Source organism: Ranitomeya variabilis, chromosome 4, assembly GCF_051348905.1.
Source record: "Ranitomeya variabilis isolate aRanVar5 chromosome 4, aRanVar5.hap1, whole genome shotgun sequence".
Lineage (NCBI taxonomy): Eukaryota > Metazoa > Chordata > Amphibia > Anura > Dendrobatidae > Ranitomeya > Ranitomeya variabilis.
Window position 1 is genome coordinate 724,614,065 of NC_135235.1, and position 24,006 is coordinate 724,638,070.

At 46.8% G+C, this 24,006-nt stretch overlaps 1 protein-coding gene across 1 annotated transcript in view; it reads left to right on the forward strand.

Moving 5' to 3' along the window:
* The first annotated feature begins 292 nt into the window (after positions 1-292).
* Positions 293-24,006, forward strand: part of LOC143766675 (uncharacterized) — a 28,004-nt gene continuing 4,290 nt past the window's right edge. The window contains exon 1 of the mRNA XM_077254528.1: positions 293-319. The gene's annotated coding sequence lies outside the window, so the exon portion shown is untranslated. The remainder of the gene's footprint in view (positions 320-24,006) is intronic.

Genomic DNA, 24,006 nt, shown 5'->3' on the forward strand with positions numbered 1-24,006 from the left:
GAAGATCCCAGCGTCTCTCAGAACCATCAGGTAGATGGAGAGAAGGTGTCGTGAGATCTCTCCTATGATGTGTAGACGGTGGTGAAGGTCTTGTGCTCAGTCTTGTTTTATCCACCAGTATTACATGTTTCATACTGGTTTCATGAGAACGGTGGAGATGGCAGGATTAGAGCTGATCATAGATGTGACTTCTACATCTGTCTGTGACTTTTACAATATTTATTTCAGGGTGAAGATCTGACCCATGTTAATACTACAGAGACATATGTGAGGGGTGATGAGCGGTGTAAAGAGGAGACTCCTACATATGAATACCCAGGTGAGTAGTAACCACTAAATGCTGAAAAGTCACAGTTTCTTCTCAGTCACGGGCTGTGGCTGCTTTATCAATGGTGTAGTTCGGACATGGCACAATCATGTGATCCCCATTTTGCGGGTAGAGCATAACATTCTCCTCCATCCGAAAATGTTTAAATGGCTTTGTGAAATTGTGAAAACCCTTTTGTACAGCGCTTACAACCTGCAAGTGTAAGGCGGCCAGGGTGGTAGTCGTGGCAACGAGCTGTAGTGTTTCCACACCCTGGCGCCCCGCAGATGAAATACAAAGTCCTTTCTGCTGTGTGTGATGTGTGCAGCAGAGAACTCATTTCATTTCCCTCGGTTTCCTTCACTCCAGCTTCAGGATTCCAGGTTCCATAAAACACTGCAGCGTCACAGTCCTTTTCAAACAATTCAACTTTACTGATAACATGGGCACCCATCACTTTTGCCCAGACTCCATTTCCTCTATAACCTCTTCTCTCCCGGCAATCCATGCTATTTCTGCGGACAATCCGTGTCCCTTCTGTACTTCCTGCATCACCAGCTCCCTGTCAGCCCCTTGTCCGATTCCATCTTGCAAAGGTGCCAGGAGTTCCATCTTACTGACTTCCGCCCCAGTTGTAGACCCCAGAACCGCCCTGATGTGATCCTATTGAGCTGATGCCTGACTGTACTATACTCCAGCCTGGGGCCCCTTATTGCCATCTGCAGCTTTACCCCGATGACCTGTAGCTGTCTCATACACTGCATGCACCCTGCCCTTGGCAAGGCTGCCCGTGTCTGTCTCTAATCAGGAATTATCCTGATTATACTTCCCTGCTCCTTGCTGTACCTCTCCTTTAGTTAACCCCTGTGCTGCCTACCTCCTGCTCTATTCTTTGATATCATCTATCACTACTGTGCCCCCCTCTATTCTAGCCCCACAACAGTTCTAGCCTATCCTATATCCTATTCGGGTGCAAAGCCCAGACAACCCGTCCCTTGGTTGCTCTCAGTCCATATATATCACAAAAACAGGCAGCACTCCATGTTCTTAAAGACAATTTGCAGGTCTTTATTGAGCCCACATCTCCACGCAACGTTTCGGCTCTAACTGAGCCTTTCTCAAGCAACAAACATACCTTATTACAACATATATATAGAGGGACATGTCCCTATCATCCCGTAAGTGCAGCCAATCAGTGAACTTCATAAATTTACAGATGATTACTTTACATCATAAAGTGTTTAAGTGCCAGCAGTGTACCATTAAAACTACATAGGACAACTCCCTAATACAGGGACCATCCATTTAATAATTTAACATACCCTTGGGGAGACATAGCGTTCATGGAGTAGGCAGCATATTGTCGGCGTCCCAGGACGGCTGCTGCGCATGTCCTAGTGCTTCTCTATGAGTCATGATCACGTGGTAGGTAAGAAGCCAATGAAAACCGCTGATTTCCAAAAGCGTATTGCGCCTGCGCAGTAGCGCTCAAAGTCTCCATCTTGGTAATGGAATCAGATGCCTTCATGACTTACTGCGCATGCGCCGTAGCGCCGATAATGACGATGTTATTGGTGATCACTACGTGACCTTACAGCATTATTCTGGCCACAGTATATAAACTATAATGCCATTAAGTTGATATTAGAAGGGCACCATTATATATAAAACTCAGACTAATAGTGGCAATCTATACATGCCTCAAAAACATATAAAAAGTTAGGTATTTATTTATAAAGCTCATGGTACATTCCATTTTACCACTTTTAGAATTCACTGAAACAGCTTATATGCCATATAGACTAATGAGAAATGTGCCTAATCCTACCTTGAGCTACCAGAGAGTATCTTGATTCAGATCCTCACCTGGCACTCATACAGTGTCTAAAGGGTGCCCCCCACCCCTCCGGGTCAGGCGCCCCCATTCAAGACATCTGCAAAGCAGTAGCACAATAGTCCTGGCTAATGTAAACACTTGTGGTTTAAGGTTCACCAATGAGCATATTGCACACAGCCCCTTACGGCCACATTGTCAATAATAATAAGAAAAGACCAAATAATATTTTTATATAATTTATTAATTGGCCTCCCACCATCCACGTGCATGACACTATATTTGTATATCTAGATCAAAATATATATTGTTTACAAATAATTATAATAACATGATTATTACTAGGATTAATTTAGTTCCTCCATGTCGAATGTCTCTCCACTTGGGATCTTCCATCATATTTGACAGCAACAGTACCTGGACAAAAAATGTACACAATAAAATTAGGAACATACTACTAAAGTGAAGTATTCCCAAATATAAAAAATACAAAGAATACCAGATTTTCAACAACACAGTTCCAATGACAGAACGTTATCTTATATAGCTGTATGTAATTTAAAGTCTACATTGAGGCCCATGGGCCTAAGTGTATTCAGTTTATAGTTTAAAGTCTACATTGAGGTCCTATATCCTATTCTAGCCCCAATCCTATAAACATTACCTAACCCTTTGAGTAAATATATATAAATATATATATATATATATATATATATATATATATATATATATATATATATATATATATATATATCCATATGTGAGAAAAATAAGGGCACTCACCAGTCTTCACTAGATTCAATCCTTTATTGGTAACATATCCAGATAAAATTCATGGCCGGAAACGACAGAGCCGAAGCTCGTGTGAGCAGGGGAGACTAGGGACGACGGCCGTTTCGCGCTGTGCCTGCGGGTATATATATACACTGTATGTATATAAACATTACATCACATCACACAGTGAGGTGCCACATGTGACCGTGCGGACAGAGTCCAGGAGAGAGAAGGCACACGAGGGTCCCTGCCACCTTCTTACACAGGATCCACCTACCCCCAGGGATTAGAACAAGCTGACCGTTACCTGCCCAGGTCTGTAGACTTCAAAGCCAAATAACAACGTACGTAGAATGTGCTGACAAGATATTATGATGGGCCTGTAAGAGAAAGCGGAGGGTAATGATGCTGTTGGCTTCCTAGATCCCTGATATCTCATATGGTCCCAACAAGACCAGGTCCAGTGTTTCTGGCCAAACTTCGCTTTTATGATCAACAGCATTAAATGTGCAGTGAGGGCCGAGTGTGAATTTCTGTACAATAACAACAGAGTTTCCCTTTCTCCTGACTTTTCACTTTGTATTAAAAACGAACTAATATCAAGAAGGATTGTGATAAACTACATATAAAGCATTACACCTGTGCCATGATATATCTCTAAGCTGTGCGTGGCTGATGGCTGTAATATACATTTATTCACGCCTGCAGGAGATGTGTTGGCATGGTTCGAGCCCTGGTTTCATAGATTCACTCCACGTCATAAATTCCATTATGTTTTCCATCCTAAGGAATTCAGATTACTTCACAGTCTCTCCTAAAATGGGGGCACTAATAATTTCTCTAGTCTTCTGGTCAGGACTCAGTAGCTCCAATGGACCACCATAAACGAGTGCAACTCCAGTTTAGTGTTGGAGTTCTCCCCTCGTACATACTTTTTTGGAGGAGATGTAACATATTTTTTGTTCTATGTTGTTTTTTTTTTTACCTGTTCATTCTGGTTGATAGTTTGATTGTGGTAGGATCAGCCTGCCTCAGGTGAGTTTGTAAGTTTGGAACTCTCTGGTATTTTTATTTTTTTTTTAAAGTCTCCATTACCTCTTCCAAATGTGCGAGATCTAAATTTGAAGATGCCCCAGCTCTGCAGTATTATAAATAGTTCTCTTTAAATGTCTAATATTTTTTCTTGAAACTCATCTGATAAAAAATATTGGCCCTTATGATAGTTTAGATTGCCAAGAGCCACCAAGCCCCATACTCTAATTACTCCAGAGAGTTGATACCACTACTCATATTTTACTGATGAAGACTGTTGAGTTTGAACATTTTGATAGATGTGTTATTGTCCATAGTCACAGTTTTTGACTACAGTAGTTACTGCCCAAAATACTCCAATTTTTCACATCTGACATGTCGCTTTTTGTGGTGATAACTTTGGAATTCTTCACAAAGGATAATAGGAAACAAATGGACCTCACAAATTATTTTAAACATCTCTTAAATCCAACAATACCCTGTATACGGTTGTACACTACTGTCTGGGCACATGGCAGGGTTAAGAAGGGAAGGAGCGCCATTTAGCTATTTGAATGCATATCTTGTTGGAATAGATTCCAGATGCAATATATTGGTTACCTGGCAGCTCAAAATATGGCTACCACAATCAGGCTTGGCACTATCTACTCAGCTTTGCAGATCCCAAGCATTGCCTTGCTCAACATTCTTTACATGGATCTGTTCTTACACAGAGATCCCTAGGCTTGGGCCATGGTGTTACCTGCTGTTCTGTGGAGTGAGGTGGGATGATGAATAGTCAAGTAGTTGGGTCAGATCCACGAGGGCAGAGAAAATACAAAATCATAAGAAGCAAGATTAAGGGGTCACGGCAGTTTAGCACAGAGGACTGAACCAGAGGAGAACAAGGCTGTATCTGGCATCTTCCTGCAATTTGCTTTGAGCTTTAGTAGGGTGGGGTGCTCTCCAATTGGCGAACGCAGGAAGCAGATTACTCCAGATGGACAGCACACACAACCATAATGCCTGACTGGATGGCACTACAGTTCACAGCAACCCTAATCTAAGTGGCTGAACAGAGCCTGCACCATCCAGAGCTTCTGGTTCCGATATCTCTTCCATCCCCAGTGCTGCCTGTAGAATGAATGAGGCCATGCCTGGTGACAGAAGTAGAGGTGGCAGGTGCGGATCCCAGGCGAGATGGTACGCACCATTTTCACAAGCCTTATTATGACAAAATGCAGAAAACCAGAGCAGTTCAAAACCTCATAAAATAACTCCATTTTGGAAATGATAATGAGTCGCCCCCAGGGCAGTGGGGTACTCTGTATCGGGTCCGGTCTCGAGGGGGAATGTCACGGTGGCTGCGACCCGGATCGTGTGCCTGGGCCTCAACGTTAAAGGGGAATGGTGTTTTCAGGGAAAATTGTTTAAAGTCTGTCGTGATGCCACCTGTGGAGTTCGGTCAATAGTGGGACCGACGCTGCATTAAAGGAGTCCTCTGGGGGATGTTGTGGCAGCACTGATGTTACACTTCCCACAGGTGAAGCAGGGTCCTAAGATGTAAGGCGTGGATGGTATGTGCCGGTGAATAAAGATAGGACATAAGTTGTAAGTCTTTACCTGGTTTACTGCAGTTGGCTGGCCACAGTCCAGGGCACCAGGCACGGGTGGTGGTATGGCCCAGCCAGCTCAGAGGCAATGGAGGGTCCCCTTCTCCAGGTGATGTCCGTGAGCCTTTCCTCTAGTGCCTCTTAAAGATGAAGTCCCTGCTGCCTGAAGTTTTTTACAGGGTCCTCCACTTTCCCCCTGTCCTGGGACAGATACCTGCACGACGGGCAGCTCGAGCCGTTTTACAGGGACTTTATCATGCTCCGGGCTCCTAGGTGCTGCTGCGTCTCAGGTGAGGTGTGGGCCAGTTACATACAGTTCCTGGCCCTCCGGTTCTGCTCTGTGTCCTAGAGTTCCACAAAAGCCTCGGGCTCTCTGTACCTGGTTCCTGCGCTTCGGCTTTGAGGGTGCCCGGTAACAGTTCCCCTCTGAGCCCTGTTCCTCTCCTTTGCTCCTTTCCTCTCCAGGTACTCCACATCCAACCCTCCAGGTTCTTTCTCCTTTCCCAGAGGCTGCAGCTCCCTCGTGACTGTCAGACCTCTCTCCTGCTCTGCGGCTCTCCTAGACGTCCTTCCACTTCAGTGTTCTTCTCCAACTAACCTAACTCCTCCTCCAGGTCAGGATACATATAGCTGGTGTTCTGATCCGGTGACTTTGGAGCCGCATGAACTTTCTCTGGAGTAGGTGGAAACTGTACTGACCGCAAAACCTGAACTAACACCGCAACTAGAAGTATCCGTGGGGTGTGCCTAACAAACCCTAGACACCTCGACACAGCCGGAGGACTAAATACCCCTATAGATGGAAATAGGAATACTACCTTGCCTCAGAGCAGAACCCCAAAGGATAGGCAGCCCCCCACGAATATTGACTGTGAGTAGGAGAGGAAAGACACACGCAGGCAGAAAACAGGATTCGGCAAAAGAGGACACTCTAGCTAAATAGGGAAAGATAGGACAGAATACTAAGCGGTCAGTATTAAAACCCTTCCAAAAATATCCACAGCAAATAATACAAAAAGTTCCACAATCTAACTAAAGACATGGAATGTATATCTGCCTCTCCAGAGAATCCAACAAGACTGGGAAAATACTGACACAATCTAAGCTGGACAAAAAAAACAATGCATAGCACTGAATTATTAAGCACACAGCATGTGTGCCACAGAAACAAAAACCAGACACTTATCTTTGCTGATTTGGCAGTAAGGCAGAAGGAACTAAACAAGGACCAAAACCTCCCAACAACCATGGACAACTGGCAAGGACTAATGAATCCTGCACGCCTAAATACCCCAGTCAGAACTGCAATCAGCAGATACACCTGACCAGGAATGCAACCCAGGGACAACTGCATTACAACCTACAACCACCGGAGGGAGCCCAAAAGCAGAATTCACAACACGAGGGGTACCCGGCACCGGGCCTCTCTGTCTCAGTTCTGGGATTGTCACGTTGGCTAGACCCGGTCCGTGACCCTGCTAAGGGGCGCCCAATGAAAGGTGTAGATGGTGGTGTGCAATGCAGGTCGCGATGAATAACGAGGACACAGGGTAGCAGTCTCTTTACTGAGGTTTTCAAGATACTCAATCCAGAGCACTGTTAACAGGGCTGGCTGAGACCGACCGGTCCAAAGGCACATCCAGAGCTCCCTTGACAGGTGGGAATCAGTATAAACCAATAGAGAACAACAGAAGGTACACATGTATAAATAAATGTATACATTTATTAAATACCCATCTGAAATATGCAACATATAAAAATATCAACATACAACATGAAAGATAACAATATCCTATACCTAGGCGAGGAAATGGGATCGGCTATGTACTGTAGAGAGAGCCGATGGGGCCACAATAGACCACCCAAACACCAGACACCACGTCCGCAGGTAGAGCACAATAAGCAAGCTATAGTACTGAAAAATCCCAGGGTTTTTGTGTTATAGAGCGGTCAAAAATTGTGGCACACCCAAAGATATGGGAGCCCACATAAAGTGCATATGAGAGTAACAATGTGGGTAAATGCCACCAGTAATTATATGCCATCCACATAAAATACCGCCAAAAAATGCAAAGCCAATTGCTAGAAAAACTAACCCTGAAATATATATAGCACTATTTGCCTGATGGTAAGATAATAGTGATGCCCCCAAGTGAAATAATAAACATTAATGGGGGATACCATAATACATGCATCATATACCTGCAGCCATGGTGAAGTATGGGCGGTATCAGTGGTCCCGTAGCTCACCTCGACGCGCGTTTCACTGCCCCCGCAGTTTCGTCAAGGCACATCCAGAGCTCCCTTGACAGGTGGGAATCAGTGTCTACCTTCTAGCGCCTGTGTGTTGTAGTCCTTCCCTGCTGAGCACCCCGGGATAGTCCTCACAACTGCTGTGTCTGTCCCTGCTGTTCGTTCTCTCCGTCCCCCAGCTGATATGGTAGGAAGCACCCATATGACGGGGTAGGCCTGGAGTTCTTCCGGGACCCTAGAGTCGCCCCTCTCCCACAGCTGCCTCCGTTGTCTGCTTAGGTGTTTAGGTGAGACAGCCAACCTATAGTTGACTGCCCTGCCGTGGTTTGAAGTAATGCTTAGAGTCTCTTACTTGCTTGGCGTTCCGGCCACCGTGAATTTGCGCCTCAGAAGGATGTTGCCTCGATCTAACAGCACGACTCCTTCTGGTCTTATCACCTCTTTTCTGTATTCCCATTTTACTTCTTGTTCTTTCTTAAGAATCTGCCAGGATCCCATCCCTGACAGGTCCTCTCTCTGGCTCGTCCCAGCTACTTTCTCCCCGTCTTCCTGTCCAACCCCCAGTTTTACCAGAGTGTGAGGAGTGGCCTACTAGATAGAACCACTCCCCGTGGTGGCCGGAGTGTGAAGTGTAGTGTGTGGTACCTGGTCAGGTGAGCTCCTTTAGTGCCATCAGACGTACCATCACTCCCCTTAGCGGCGGAGCGATGTTACTGCAACGACCAGGACTCTGGGGCGCTGCACTCCCCCCCGGTTAAATCCAGTACTCCCAGACTGGGAAAATAAGAACAACAATACATGTTAACAGAAAATACACAAAATTTTGAAATATCATAAACAATTAAACATAACAATGCTTCCCTTTATGGGAGGTGAGGACTCTTGAACGTTGCGGAAGTTAGGTCATGCACAGTTTATGACTCTCAGTTCATTGGTTGAAACAGCGGGGACCCCGGGTAAACAAAGGGGTCCCCTTTTGAAAGTTTTGGAGCAATTCACTGTCCATTACTCCATTGTCCATTTTTAAACCTGTAACACAGATATTTACACAAACATTCTTAACCAAATGACAACTCTCGTTAATACCTTCAAGTTTTGTAGCGAAGGAGAGTTTGGTTCTTAGTGCTACGCGTAGACCTTCGCAGCGCAGGGGTTGCTATTGGCCTAACGGGGCCCGCTATGCTGACTACCGCTGGTGTAGTGCACTGTCTCCTAGCTACGCTTCTAGTGAGTCTGGGTAGCACTGGCAGGCTGGAGTTCTCAGGGCTGCTGTTATCGACAGTGGGTACGTCAGATTCACCGATAGCAGAGGGAGGACTTGCTGGTTAAACGGTTGGCATGGCATCTTCAGGCGGGATCTGCTGAGATTGTTGGTTTGGTTGATCTGGTACCACCTTTAGTTCTGGTGGGCTTGGTTGCCGGAACGTTAGGACAGGTACCACGATGGCCTGATTTATCTGAGTCCAGGACTGGGAAAAATCGCCAAGAACAGTGTGTATCATCTTCTCCTCTTCTACAGGTGGGGAGGTTCCTGGATCCGGTTCCCTCTCTCTCAACTTATCGGGGCAGATTTTAAGGTGGTCCCTGGATATTGCCGTCGAGGTCTCCCCTCCTTCCTTGCTGATGAGACAGACCTTCGTGTTGTCGAAATCAGATGGCAGGATGGTATAGGGTTCCGCTTCCCATTGGTCATCAAGTTTGTGTAGTCTCCTCTTTCGTTTGAGTACTTGCTCACCAGGTGACAAGGGAATCGCAGGAGCATACTGGTTGTAGTCTCTTTCTTGTTTCTGTCTGGCCTGAGCGAGACTTCTTTCCATGCATTCCTGTACTTGGCGGTACCTCCGCTGCCTCTCTGCATCCCAATCTGCATCCGGCGAGGTATCTTTGGGGGTCAGGACCCCCATGTCCAGATCAACGGGTAACTTGCTAGATCTTCCTCGCATCAGATACGCTGGAGTGCAGTTGGTGCAATTCACTGGAATGTGATTGTATATGTCCACCAAGTCAGACAACTTGGTTGGCCACAAGTTCCGCTCCTCTACAGGTAAGGTCTTCAGTAAGTCGATCACCACTTGGTTCATCTTTTCACACATCCCGTTGGTCTGGGGATGATACGGTGTGGTTCGGATCTTCTTACACCCGTACAGATTGCAGAACTCCTGGAACACCTCTGCTTTAAATGCTGGTCCCTGATCGGTCAGTACCTTCTCCGGGTACCAATGGGGCCTACAAAAGTACTGCTGGAATGCTTTGGCGGCCGTCCTGGCCGTTAGATCCTTGACAGGTACAACCACCAAAAACCTGGAGTAGTGATCCACGATGGTAAGAGCGTAGACATAGCCTGACCGGCTAGGCATTAGCTTCACATGATCCAGCGCAACCTGTTATGATCTGGTGGCCTAGGAGCAGCATGAGACGTACTCTGGAGAAGGTGGTACCTGTACTGACCGCAGACCCTGAACTTAACACCGCAACTAGAAGTAGCCATGGGATGTTCCTGACACTCCCTAGACACCTCGTCACAGCCAGAGGACTAAATACCCCTAGAGAAAGAAACAGAAAGACTATCTTGCCTCAGAGAAAATCCCCAAAGGATAGACAGCCCCCCACAAATATTGACGGTGAGAGGAAAGAGAAATAACATACACAGACTGAAGTCAGGATTTAGCAAAGGAGGCCATTCTAGCTACATAGAAAAGATAGGACAGAGTACTATGCGGTCAGCACTAAAACACTAGAAAATATCCACCACAGAAAATACAAAATCTCCACATCTAACTAAAGATATGGAGGGTATATCTGCATCTCCAGAGATACCAGCTTGGATGAGCAAGTCCTTATACAGACCAAGCTGGACAAGACAAAACATAGAAATGCACTGAACTATAAAGCCCACAGCATGTGGACTGCAAAAAGCAAAGCCAGAACTTATCTTGGTAGAAATGAACTGCAAGCAGGAGAGACCAAGCAGAGATGTGAATCCTCCAAGAACAATGGACAACTGGCACTGACTAAAGGGTGGAACAAAACTATATAGCCCAGTGGAAAGCATTAGGCACCTGATGAAATGCTGTGATTGAAGACAGCAGCGCTGCCACTTATAACCACCGGAGGGAGCCCAAGAACAGAATTCACAACAGTACCCCCCCCCCTTGAGGAGGGGTCACCGAACCCTCACCAGAGCCCCCAGGCCGATCAGGACGAGCCAAATGAAAGGCACAAACCAAATCGTCAGCATGAACATCGGAGGCAACAACCCAAGAATTATCCTCCTGGCCATAACCCTTCCACTTGACAAGATACTGAAGCCTCTGCCTCGAAAAACGAGAATCCAAAATCTTCTCAACCACATACTCCAACTCCCCATCAATCAACACCGGGGCAGGAGGATCAACAGAGGGGACAACGGGCACCACATATTTCCGCAACAAAAATCTATGAAAAACATTATGGATGGAAAAAGAGGCTGGAAGGGCCAAACGAAAAGACACAGGATTAATAATCTCAGAAATCCTATATGGGCCAATAAACCGATGCTTGAACTTAGGGGAAGAAACCTTCATAGGAACATGACGGGAAGACAACCAGACCAAATCCCCAACCCGAAGCAGGGAACCAACACACCGACGACGGTTAGCAAAACGCTGAGCCTCCTCCTGAGACAACACCAAATTGTCCACCACATGAGCCCAAATTTGCTGCAACCTGTCAACCACAGAATCCACCCCAGGACAATCAGAAGGCTCAACCTGCCCTGAAGAAAAACGAGGATGAAAACCAGAATTGCAAAAGAAGGGCGAAACCAAGGTAGCAGAACTAGCCCGATTATTAAGGGCAAACTCGGCCAATGGCAAGAAAAACACCCAATCATCCTGATCAGCAGACACAAAGCATCTCAAATAAGTTTCCAAAATCTGATTAGTTCGCTTGGTTTGGCCATTTGTCTGAGGATGAAATACGGAAGAAAAAGACAAATCAATGCCCAGGCTAGCACAAAAGGCTCGCCAAAACCTAGAGACAAACTGGGAACGTCTGTCGGACACAATATTCTCCAGAATACCATGCAAACGAACCACATGCTGAAAAAACAACGGAACCAAATCAGAAGAGGAAGGCAATTTAGGCAAAGGTACCAAATGAACCATCTTAGAAAACCGGTCACAAACCACCCAGATAACCGACATCCTCTGGGAAACCGGAAGATCTGAAATAAAATCCATAGAAATATGCGTCCAAGGCCTCTCAGGGACCGGCAAAGGCAAAAGCAACCCACTAGCGCGGGAACAGCAAGGCTTAGCCCGCGCACAAGTCCCACAGGACTGCACAAAAGAACGCACATCCCGTGACAAAGAAGGCCACCAAAAGGACCTACCAACCAATTCTCTGGTACCAAAAATCCCAGGATGGCCAGCCAACACAGAACAATGAACCTCAGAAATTACTTTACTAGTCCATCTATCAGGAACAAACAGTTTCCCCACTGGACAGCGGTCCGGTTTATCAGCCTGAAATTCCTGAAGAACCTGTCATAAATCAGGGGAGATGGCAGAAATAATCACCCCTTCCTTCAGAATACCGACCGGCTCAAGGACCGCAGGAGAATCAGGCAAAAAGCTCCTAGAGAGGGCATCCACCTTAACATTCTTAGAACCCGGAAGATACGAGACCACAAAATCAAAACGGGAGAAAAACAGGGACCATCGAGCCTGTCTAGGATTCAGCCGCTTGGCAGACTCGAGGTAAATCAGATTCTTATGATCGGTCAAGACCACAATACGGTGCTTGGCCCCCTCAAGCCAATGTCGCCACTCCTCAAATGCCCACTTCATAGCCAACAACTCACGATTGCCAACATCATAATTGCGTTCTGCAGGCGAAAACTTTCGAGAAAAGAAAGCACACGGTTTCATCAAGGAACCATCAGAATTCCTCTGATACAAAACGGCCCCTGCCCCAATCTCAGAAGCGTCAACCTCAACTTGAAAAGGAAGAGAAACATCCGGCTGACGTAACACAGGGGCAGAAGTAAATCGGTGTTTAAGCTCCGGAAAGGCAGAAACCGCCGCAGAGGACCAATTTGTCACATCAGCGCCTTTCTTCGTCAAATCGGTCAGGGGTTTAACCACACTGGAGAAGTTGGCAATGAAACGGCAATAAAAATTAGCAAAGCCCAAAAATTTCTGAAGGCTCTTCACGGATGTGGGCTGAATCCAATCATGAATGGCCTGAACCTTAACTGGATCCATTTCTATAGATGATGGAGAAAAAATGAAGCCCAAAAAAGATACCTTCTGCACTCCAAAGAGGCACTTAGACCCCTTCACAAATAAAGCATTATCATGAAGGATCTGAAATACCATCCTGACCTGTTTCACATGAGACTCCTAATCATCGGAAAAAATCAAAATATCATCCAAATATACAATCATGAATTTATCAAGATAACTCCGAAAGATATTATGCATGAAGTACTGAAACACAGATGGAGCATTAGAGAGCCCGAATGGCATCACAAGGTATTCAAAATGGCCTTCGGGCGTATTAAACGCAGTTTTCCATTCGTCACCCTGCTTAATACGAACAAGATTATATGCCCCTCGAAGGTCAATCTTAGTAAACCAACTAGCCCCCTTAATCCTAGCAAACAAATCAGAAAGCAAAGGGTTTTGGAATTTGACCGTGATCTTATTCAAGAGGCGATAATCAATACAGGGTCTCAAGGAGCCATCCTTCTTGGCAACAAAAAAAAAACCTGCTCCCAAAGGTGAAGAAGATGGCCGAATATGCCCCTTCTCCAAAGACTCCTTAACATAACTCCGCATGGCGGCATGTTCTGGCACAGACAGGTTGAAAAGTCGGCCCTTAGGGAACTTACAGCCTGGAATCAAGTCAATAGCACAATCACAGTCCCTATGCGGTGGAAGGGAACTGGATTTGGGTTCATCGAATACATCCTGGAAATCTGACAAACTCAGGAATTTCAGAAGAAGGGGAAGAGGAAATTGACATCAAAGGAACGTCACCATGAACCCCCCTGACAACCCCAACTAGTCACAGACATAGATTTCCAATCTAACACCGGATTATGTACCTGTAACCATGGGAAACCCAGCACAATAGCATCATACAAATTCTGCAACACCAGAAAGCGACAATCTTCCTGATGGGCTGACGCCATGCACATGGTCAGCTGTGTCCAAAACTGAGGTTTATTTTTAGCCAACGGTGTAGCATCAATACCCCTCAAAGGAATAGGGTTCTGCAAAGGCTGCAAGGGGAAACCACAACGTTTGGCAAATTCTAAGTCCATTAAGTTCAAAGCGGCGCCTGAATCCACAAATGCCATGACAGAAAATGACGATAATGAGCAGATCAGGGTCACAGATAACAGAAATTTAGGTTGTACAGTACTGATGGTAACGGAACTAGCGATTCTCTTTGTACGCTTAGGGCAATCAGAAATAACATGAGCAGAATCGCCGCAGTAAAAACACAACCTATTCTGACGTCTGAATCCTTGTCGTTCAGCTCTAGACAAAATCCTATCACACTGCATAGGCTCAGTACTCCGCTCGGAGGATAACACCATAGTGTGCACAACTCTGCGCTCGCTGTTGTGAATTCCGCTCTTGGGCTCCCACTGGTGGTTTTAAGTGAGTACGGCTGCTTCTTGGATTTAGCAGTCAGCAGCTGCTTCCACTGATTGTCTTTCTGGCTCGGCTATTTAACCTGGTTCTATCCTTCAGCCTGTGCCAGTTGTCAATGGTTCCTGCTTGGATTCACATCTCTGCTTGGATTTCCCTGATATTCTGACCAGTTCAGCAAAGATAAGTCCTTGCTTGTTCTTTTGCAGTCCACTTTTTGTGGACTTAATCATTCTGCACTTCTATGTTTTTTCTTGTCCAGCTTGCCAGTATGGATTTATTCAGTTAAGCTGGAAGCTCTGGGAAGCAGATTTACCCTCCACACCTTTAGTCAGGTGTGGAGATTTTTGTAAACTCTGTGGTGGATTTTTCTAGTTTTTAATACTGACAGCACAGTATTCTGTCCTGTTCTATCTATCTAGCTAGACTGGCCTCCTTTGCTACATCCTGGTTTCATTCTGCGTATGTCATTTCCCTCTCCACTCACAGTCAATATTTGTGGGGGGCTGCCTATCCTTTGGGGATTTTTTCTGAGGCAAGATAGCTTTCCTGTTTCTATCTTTAGGGGTAGTTAGTCCTCCGGCTGTGACGAGGTGTCTAGGGAGTGAGAGGAACATCCCACGGCTACTTCTAGTGTTGTGTTAAGCTCAGGAACTGCGGTCAGTACAGGTACCACCTCCTCCAGAGCACGTTCCATGTTGCTCCTAAACCACCAGATCATAACAGCTCGCGCAAGCGCCGATCAATCTGAATGGCCAGAGACATAGAATCACCCAGACCAGCAGGCGTGGGGAACCCCACCATAACATCTTTAACGGACTCAGAAAGACCCTTTCTCAAAATTGCCGCCAAGGCATCCTCATTCCATTTAGTCAGCACAGACCATTTTCTAAATTTCTGGCAATAAGATTCTGTCGCTTCTGGACCCTGACACAGGGCCAACAAGGTCTTTTCAGCATGATCCACTGAATTAGGTTCATCATACAATAACCCTAGTGCCTGAAAAAAGGTGTCTACATTAATCAAAGCCGGATTCCCAGATTCCAGGGAAAATGCCCAATCCTGAGGATCACCGTGCAGCAGAGAAATGACAATTTTAACCTGCTGTATGGGATCACCAGAGGAACGTGGTTTCAGAGCAAAAAACAGTTTACAGTTATTTTTAAAGCTCAAAAATTTGGACCTGTCCCCAAAAAACAAATCAGGAGTTGGAATTCTAGGCTCTAAAACTGGGGTCTGAACGATATAATCAGAAATACCCTGTACTCTAGCAGCAAGCTGATCCACACGAGAAGCCAACCCCTGAACATCCATGCCAGCGCCAAACTCCTGAGCCACCCAGAGGTAAAGAGGGAAAAAAAGACACAACAGACTACAGAAAAAAAAGTGGCTCAGCACTTTCCTTCCCTTCCTTTGAGAAGCAATTAACTCATTGTGGGCCAGTTGTACTGTTATGATCTGGTGGCCTAGGACCAGCATGAGACGTACTCTGGAGAAGGTGGTACCTGTACTGACCGCAGACCCTGAACTTAACACCGCAACTAGAAGTAGCCGTGGGATGTTCCTGACACTCCCTAGACACCTCGTCACAGCTGGAGGACTAAATACCCCTAGAGAAAGAAACAGAAAGACTATCTTGCCTTAGAGAAAATCCCAAAGGATAGACAGCCCCCCACAAATATTGACGGTGAGAGGAGAGAGAAATAACATACACAGACTGAAGTCAGGATTTAGCAAAGGAGGCCATTCTAGCTAGATAGAAAAGATAGGACAGAGTACTATGCGGTCAGCACTAAAACACTAGAAAATATCCACCACAGAAAATACAAAATCTCCACATCTAACTAAAGATATGGAGGGTATATCTGCATCTCCAGAGATACCAGCTTGGATGAGCAAGTCCTTATACAGACCAAGCTGGACAAAACAAAACATAGAAATGCACTGAACTATAAAGCCCACAGCATGTGGACTGCAAAAAGCAAAGCCAGAACTTATCTTGGTAGAAATGAACTGCAAGCAGGAGAGACCAAGCAGAGATGTGAATCCTCCAAGAACAATGGACAACTGGCACTGACTAAAGGGTGGAACAAAACTATATAGCCCAGTGGAAAGCATTAAGTGGACCCACCTGATGAAATGCTGTGATTGAAGACAGCAGCGCTGCCACTTATAACCACCGGAGGGAGCCCAAGAACAGAATTCACAACAGCAACCAGTTTGAGCGGCCGTTTGGTGATGATGGGCTGCAAGGGAGCCCGTTGGCTGTCACGGTCCTTCCTGCGCAGGGTACATGGACCACACTCCTGACACCACTTCTCGATGGCTCTCTTCATGCCAATCCAATAGAACCTCCCTCGGAGTAGCCTGTTGTGAATTAGACTTTTTGGCTCCCTCTTGTGGTTACTAGTGATATTACTCTGGGAGTTTCTTCCCTCAGTTTGCACCCACCTGGGCCGTTAGTCCAGGGGTGTTGCTATATAAACTTCCTGGATCCTTAGTCCAGTGCCTGGCATCGTTGTAATCAGATCCTTTCTGTTTGCTCCTATCTGCTGGTCCCGGTTCGTGCTAAATTAAGCTAAGTCCTGCTTCTTTGTTTTTTGGGTTATTTGCTTGCTCTCATTTTTGTCCAGCTTGTACTAAATGTGATTCTTGACCTTGCTGGAAGCTCTAGGGGGCTGGTGTTCTCCCCCCGGGCCGTTAGACGGTTCGGGGGTTCTTGAATTTCCAGCGTGGATATTTTTGATAGGGTTTTTGCTGACCATATAAGTTATCTTACTATATTCTATTAGCTAGTGGGCCTCTCTTTGCTAAATACCTAGCTCATTCTTACATTTGTCTTTTCCTCTTACCTCACCGTTATTATTTGTTGGGGGCTTGTATCCAACTTTTGGGGTCTTTTCTCTGGAGGCAAGAAAGGCCTTTCTTTTCCCTTCTAGGGTTAGTTAGTTCTCCGGCTGGCGCGAGACGTCTAGAACCAACGTAGGCACGTTCCCCGGCTGCTGTTAATTGTGGTGCTAGGATTAGATATATGGTCAGCCCAGTTACCACTGCCCTATGAGCTGGTTTTTGTGTTTGCAGACTTAGTAGATATTTCTGAGACCCTCTGCCATTGGGGTCATAACAGTATGCCAGGCCAACATTGAATGTTTATGCATTGCAGAAGTGGGATAATAAGAAAGGAAATTCTGAGTTTTTTTTTTTTTTTTTCCTCTCTTTCTCCCCTTTACCTTTGAGTGGCTTGTGCTTGCTGCAGACATGAATGTCCAGACCTTGATTACAAGTGTAGACCAGCTTGCTGCTCGTGTGCAGGGCATACAAGATTTTGTTACCAGTAGTCCTATGTCTGAACCTAAAATATCTATTCCTGAACTGTTTTGTGGAGACCGATTTAGGTTTAGGAATTTCAAGAATAATTGTAAATTGTTTCTTTCTCTGAGACCCCGTTCATCTGGAGATTCAGCTCAGCAAGTTAAAATTGTTATTTCTTTTTTACAGGGCGACCCTCAGGATTGGGCTTTCTCGCTAGCGCCAGGAGATCCGGCATTGGCAAATATTGATGCGTTTTTTCTGGCGCTCGGATTGCTTTACGAGGAACCCAATCTTGAAGTTCAGGCAGAAAAAGCCTTGCTGGCTATTTCTCAGGGCCAGGATGAAGCTGAAGTGTATTGCCAAAAATTTCGGAAATGGTCCGTGCTTACTCAGTGGAATGAGTGTGCTCTGGCCGCAAATTTCAGAAATGGCCTTTCTGAAGCCATTAAGAATGTGATGGTGGGTTTCCCCATTCCTACAAGTCTGAATGATTCCATGGCGCTGGCTATTCAAATTGACCGGTGTTTGCGGGAGCGCAAAACCGCTAATCCTCTGGTGGTGTTGTCTGAACAAACACCTGATTTAATGCAATGTGATAGAATTCAGACTAGAAATGAGCGGAAAAATCATAGACGTCAGAATGGGTTGTGTTTTTACTGTGGTGATTCTACACATGTTATATCAGCATGCTCTAAACGCCTAACAAGGGTTGTTAGTCCTGTCGCCATTGGTAATTTGCAACCTAAATTTATTTTGTCTGTGACTTTAATTTGCTCATTGTCTTCTTACCCTGTTATGGCGTTTGTGGATTCAGGTGCTGCCCTGAGTCTTATGGATCTGTCATTTGCCAAGCGCTGTGGTTTTGTTCTTGAACCGTTGGTAAATCCTATTCCTCTTAGAGGTATTGATGCTACGCCATTGGCGGAAAATAAACCGCAGTTTTGGATGCAGGTAACCATGTGCATGACTCCTGAACATCGGGAGGTGATTTGTTTTCTTGTTCTGCATAAAATGCATGATTTGGTCGTTTTGGGGCTGCCATGGTTACAGACCCACAATCCAGTCTTGGATTGGAAGGCAATGTCTGTGTCAAGTTGGGGCTGTCAGGGAATTCATGCTGATTCCCCGCCGGTGTCTATTGCTTCCTCTACTCCTTCGGAAGTTCCTGAGTATTTGTCTGATTATCAGGATGTGTTCAGCGAGTCCAGATCCGGTGCTCTGCCTCCTCATAGGGACTGTGACTGCGCCATAGATTTGATTCCAGGTAGTAAATTTCCTAAGGGAAGATTATTTAATCTGTCTGTAACTGAGCATGCCGCAATGCGTTCGTATATCAAGGAGTCTCTGGAGAAGGGGCATATCCGTCCATCCTCTTCCCCTCTTGGTGCGGGATTCTTTTTTGTGGCCAAGAAGGACGGATCTTTGAGACCTTGTATTGACTATCGGCTTCTGAATAAAATCACTGTTAAATTTCAGTATCCTTTGCCTCTGTTGTCGGACTTGTTTGCCCGGATTAAAGGTGCCAAGTGGTTCACCAAGATAGATCTTCGTGGTGCGTACAACCTTGTGCGCATTAAGCAAGGAGATGAATAGAAGACTGCATTTAATACGCCCGAAGGTCATTTTGAGTACTTGGTGATGCCTTTTGGGCTCTCTAATGCTCCCTCAGTGTTTCAGTCCTTTATGCATGATATTTTCCGGAAGTATCTGGATAAATTTATGATTGTTTATCTGGATGATATTCTGGTTTTCTCTGAAGATTGGGACTCACATGTGGAGCAGGTCAGAATGGTGTTTCAGGTTTTGCGTGAGAATGCTTTGTTTGTTAAGGGCTCAAAGTGTCTCTTTGGAGTACAGAAGGTTCCCTTTTTGGGGTTTATTTTTTCCCCTTCTGCTGTGGAGATGGACCCAGTCAAGGTCCGAGCTATTCATGAGTGGACTCAACCCACGTCAGTTAAGAGTCTTCAGAAGTTCTTGGGTTTTGCTAACTTCTACCGTCGTTTTATCGCTAATTTTTCTAGCGTTGTTAAACCTTTAACGGATATGACCAAGAAAGGTTCTGATGTTGCTAACTGGGCTCCTGCAGCCGTGGAGGCGTTCCAGGAGTTGAAACGCCGGTTTACTCCGGCGCCTGTTTTGTGCCAGCCTGATGTCTCACTTCCCTTTCAGGTCGAAGTGGATGCTTCTGAGATTGGGGCAGGGGCCGTTTTGTCACAGAGAGGCCCTGGTTGCTTGGTAATGAGACCATGTGCTTTCTTCTCTAGGAAGTTTTCGCCTGCTGAGCGGAATTATGATGTTGGCAATCGGGAGTTGCTGGCCATGAAGTGGGCATTTGAGGAGTGGCGTCATTGGCTCGAGGGTGCTAAGCATCGGGTGGTGGTCTTAACTGATCACAAAAATTTGATGTATCTCGAGTCGCCCTAGTGGTCTTGGTGAGGGTTCGGAGACCCCTCCTTAAGGGGGGGGGGGACTGTTGTGAATTAGACTTTTTGGCTCCCTCTTGTGGTTACTAGTGATATTACTCTGGGAGTTTCTTCCCTCAGTTTGCACCCACCTGGGCCGTTAGTCCAGGGGTGTTGCTATATAAACTTCCTGGATCCTTAGTCCAGTGCCTGGCATCGTTGTAATCAGATCCTTTCTGTTTGCTCCTATCTGCTGGTCCCTGTTCGTGCTAAATTAAGCTAAGTCCTGCTCCTTTGTTTTTTGGGTTATTTGCTTGCTCTCATTTTTGTCCAGCTTGTACTAAATGTGATTCCTGACCTTGCTGGAAGCTCTAGGGGGCTGGTGCTCTCCCCCCGGGCCGTTAGACGGTTCGGGGGTTCTTGAATTTCCAGCGTGGATATTTTTGATAGGGTTTTTGCTGACCATATAAGTTATCTTACTATATTCTGCTATTAGCTAGTGGGCCTCTCTTTGCTAAATACCTAGCTCATTCTTACGTTTGTCTTTTCCTCTTACCTCACCGTTATTATTTGTTGGGGGCTTGTATCCAACTTTTGGGGTCTTTTCTCTGGAGGCAAGAAAGGTCTTTCTTTTCCCTTCTAGGGTTAGTTAGTTCTCCGGATGGCGCGAGACGTCTAGAACCAACGTAGGCACGTTCCCCGGCTGCTGTTAATTGTGGTGCTAGGATTAGATATATGGTCAGCCCAGTTACCACTGCCCTATGAGCTGGTTTTTGTGTTTTCAGACTTAGTAGATATTTCTGAGACCCTCTGCCATTGGGGTCATAACAGTAGCCTATCCAGCTTCCTCCATCCGATGTGTCCGGCTCCATCGTGGTAGGCTCCCAGAACCATGGGCGCATCTCGCCTTGGCACCACTATCTGCCATACCATTTCATGAGTACGTGGGTCGATGCTTCTCCGGCACAACTTGCCATCGTGAATAAACAGTTTACTTCTCCCCTTCCACAGCTGTTGTGTTTCCTGTGGATCATCCGGGCCGGGATGCACACCTGCCTGCGTCAGGAGCTCTTTCACCCAACGGACCACGGGGTCACCATCCTGGGTCTCTGCCCATCCGTGATGGGGTAGAGGATTCATCGTGGCATCCTGTTGATTCTTGTGCCTGTTCTTCACATGATGGGAACACTGAGCGGCCTTGGGGCAGTGGAACGCGGGCAGCTCTACCTCTTCAAGTGCCTCCGGGTCCTCTCCCGCTTCTGGCAAATTGGGCATCCTGGACAAGGCATCGGCATTCGCGTTCTTGCGTCCTGCCCGGCACTTGATGGTGAAGTCGTAGTTGGACAGCCGGGCCATCCACCGCTGTTCCAAGGCCCCAAGTTTGGCTGTATCCAAGTGCGTCAGCGGATTGTTGTCCGTGAAGACAGTGAATTTCGCCGAGGCCAGGTAGTGCTTGAACCTCTCTGTCACTGCCCAGATGATGGCGAGGAATTCCAGCTTAAAGGAACTGTAGTTGTCAGGGTTCCTTTCTGTGGGACGAAGCTTCCTGCTGGCGTAAGCGATCACTCTCTCCTTGCCTTTCTGGACCTGGGACAGCACGGCTCCCAATCCTACATTGCTGGCATCCGTATCTAGCACAAACGGTTGGTCATATTCAGGGTAGGCCAGTACCGCTTCTCCCGTCATTGCCGACTTCAAGCAAGTGAAGGATCCTTCCAGCCCCTCGTTCCAATCGAATGGGGTGTTCTTCCCCTTGGTCTTCTTAGATTGGCCCACCAACAGGTCTTGCAACGGCGCGGCCTTCTTGGTGAAGTCCTTAATGAACCTCCGGTAGTAGCCTACCAGCCCGAGGAACTGCCGGACTTCATGGAGGTTGCTGGGTTTCGGCCAGTCCTGGATCACCGTAACCTTGTCGGGGTCTGGGGCCACTCCTTCAGCACTCACCACATGGCCCAGGTACTGCACTTTGGGTTTCAGCAAATGGCATTTGGACGGTTTCACCTTTAAGCCGAAGTTGGACAGGGCTTCAAACACCTCGGCCAGGTGCTTCAGATGGTCTTCGTAGGTCTTAGAGAAGACAATGACATCATCCAGATACAGCCGTACAGTTTCAAAGTTCTTGTGCCCCAGACAGCACTCCATCATCCTCTGAAACGTCCCCGGGGCATTGCACAATCCGAAGGGCATGTAGTTGAATTCGCAGAGACCCATCTGTGTCGTGAAGGCCGTCTTCTCTTTGTCCGCCTCCGCCACGGGAACCTGCCAGTACCCACTTGTGAGATCTAAGGTAGAGAAGTAGTTAGCAGATTTTAAGGCAGCCAGAGACTCCTCTATCCTGGGCAGTGGGTATGCATCCTTATCTGTAATGCGATTCAACTGTCTATAATCAACACACATCCTCATTGTGCCATCTTTCTTTTTAACAAGGACTAATGGAGCTGCCCAGGGGCTACAGCTGTCTCTCACCACCCCAGCCTCCTTCATTTCTCGCAACATGTCCTTGGCACACTGGTAATGAGCTGGGGGTACAGGGCGGTATCTCTCCTTTATGGGTCGATGATCTCCTGTGGGGATATGATGTTGGATCCCTTTTACCTGTCCAAAATCTAAGGGGTGTTTGCTAAACACCCGCTCGTACTCGTGAACCACCCTGTAGGCCCCCTGTTTCTGGTGGGGTAGAGTGAGTGCCCACATGCAAGTCCCGACACCAATCTTTCGGGTGCCCTGCAGAACCGTTGTCCTCCGCCAGGTTGGATGGGACCAAGGGTCCAGGTGTTTGTATCACACTATTATTGACAGTGAACAGTTTGGCGAGGGTGGCATACTTGGTGAGTTGGATCTCTTCCTCCCCACAATTAAGGACACGCACTGGAACCCTCCCCTGGCGGACGTTGACCACCCCCCTGGCTGTTAGGAGAGTAGGCCTATTGTCTGAATATACAGGTTCTACCAGGGCCTGGTAGTCCTTACCCCTGAGGCCTATGGCTGCCCGACACCATATTAACATCTCACTCCTGGGGGGTATCGCAATAGGTTTTGAATCACTCACTGTGACACGACCAATTTCAACACCAGTCAGCTCCACCTGCTGTCTTTGCATCAGGGCCCTGATTTCTCTTTGCAGGGCACGTTGTTCACTGTAGCCAGCTGTTTCTGCTACCTGTTGTAACAGGACAATAACTTCTGCAAGACAATTTTCTATAACATTAGTACCAATGGTCATCATAGGATTACACTCACGGCGGTCAATATCAACAATTGCAATCCCTTGGGCCTTCAATTCCACCCGCCCCACTTTGATGGTGACCTCTTTATACCCCACTTGTGGCAATGGCTGACAATTACTGGCTATTATGGTGAAATCGTCATCGGGGCCACGAGTAATATCGGTGTCCTCCCAATACCGTTTATAAAGCACGTAAGGCATAGTTGTCACCTGAGAACCGGTGTCCAGCAAAGCATTCATGGGGATACCGTCAATCACAACAGGGAGAACTGGTCGCCCTCCAATGTATTTGGCTCTCCAATGCTGCGGGCCTGATCGTCCTACTTCTGGGGGTTGGCCCTTTGCCCCACGGGTTGCTCACCTGGTGACAGCGGCGGCAGATGGGTCGTCCATCCTGATGAAAGCGATCGTCGTCCCGGCCTCTGGTCGGCGGAGTCATCCTCTGTCGCATCCAGGGGACATCCTCTGGCCTGGAGGCCAGCTGGGTCTTCTCCTTGGGGGCATCCTGTAGGGACTACACGGTCCGGGCTAGGGCAGCAACGCTCTTGGTCAGCTCCTGCATCTGGAGGCGTAGTCCTACAGGGGAGTCGTCCTCCAGAATCTGGGCATCGGCCTCGGCGGCAGCTGGGG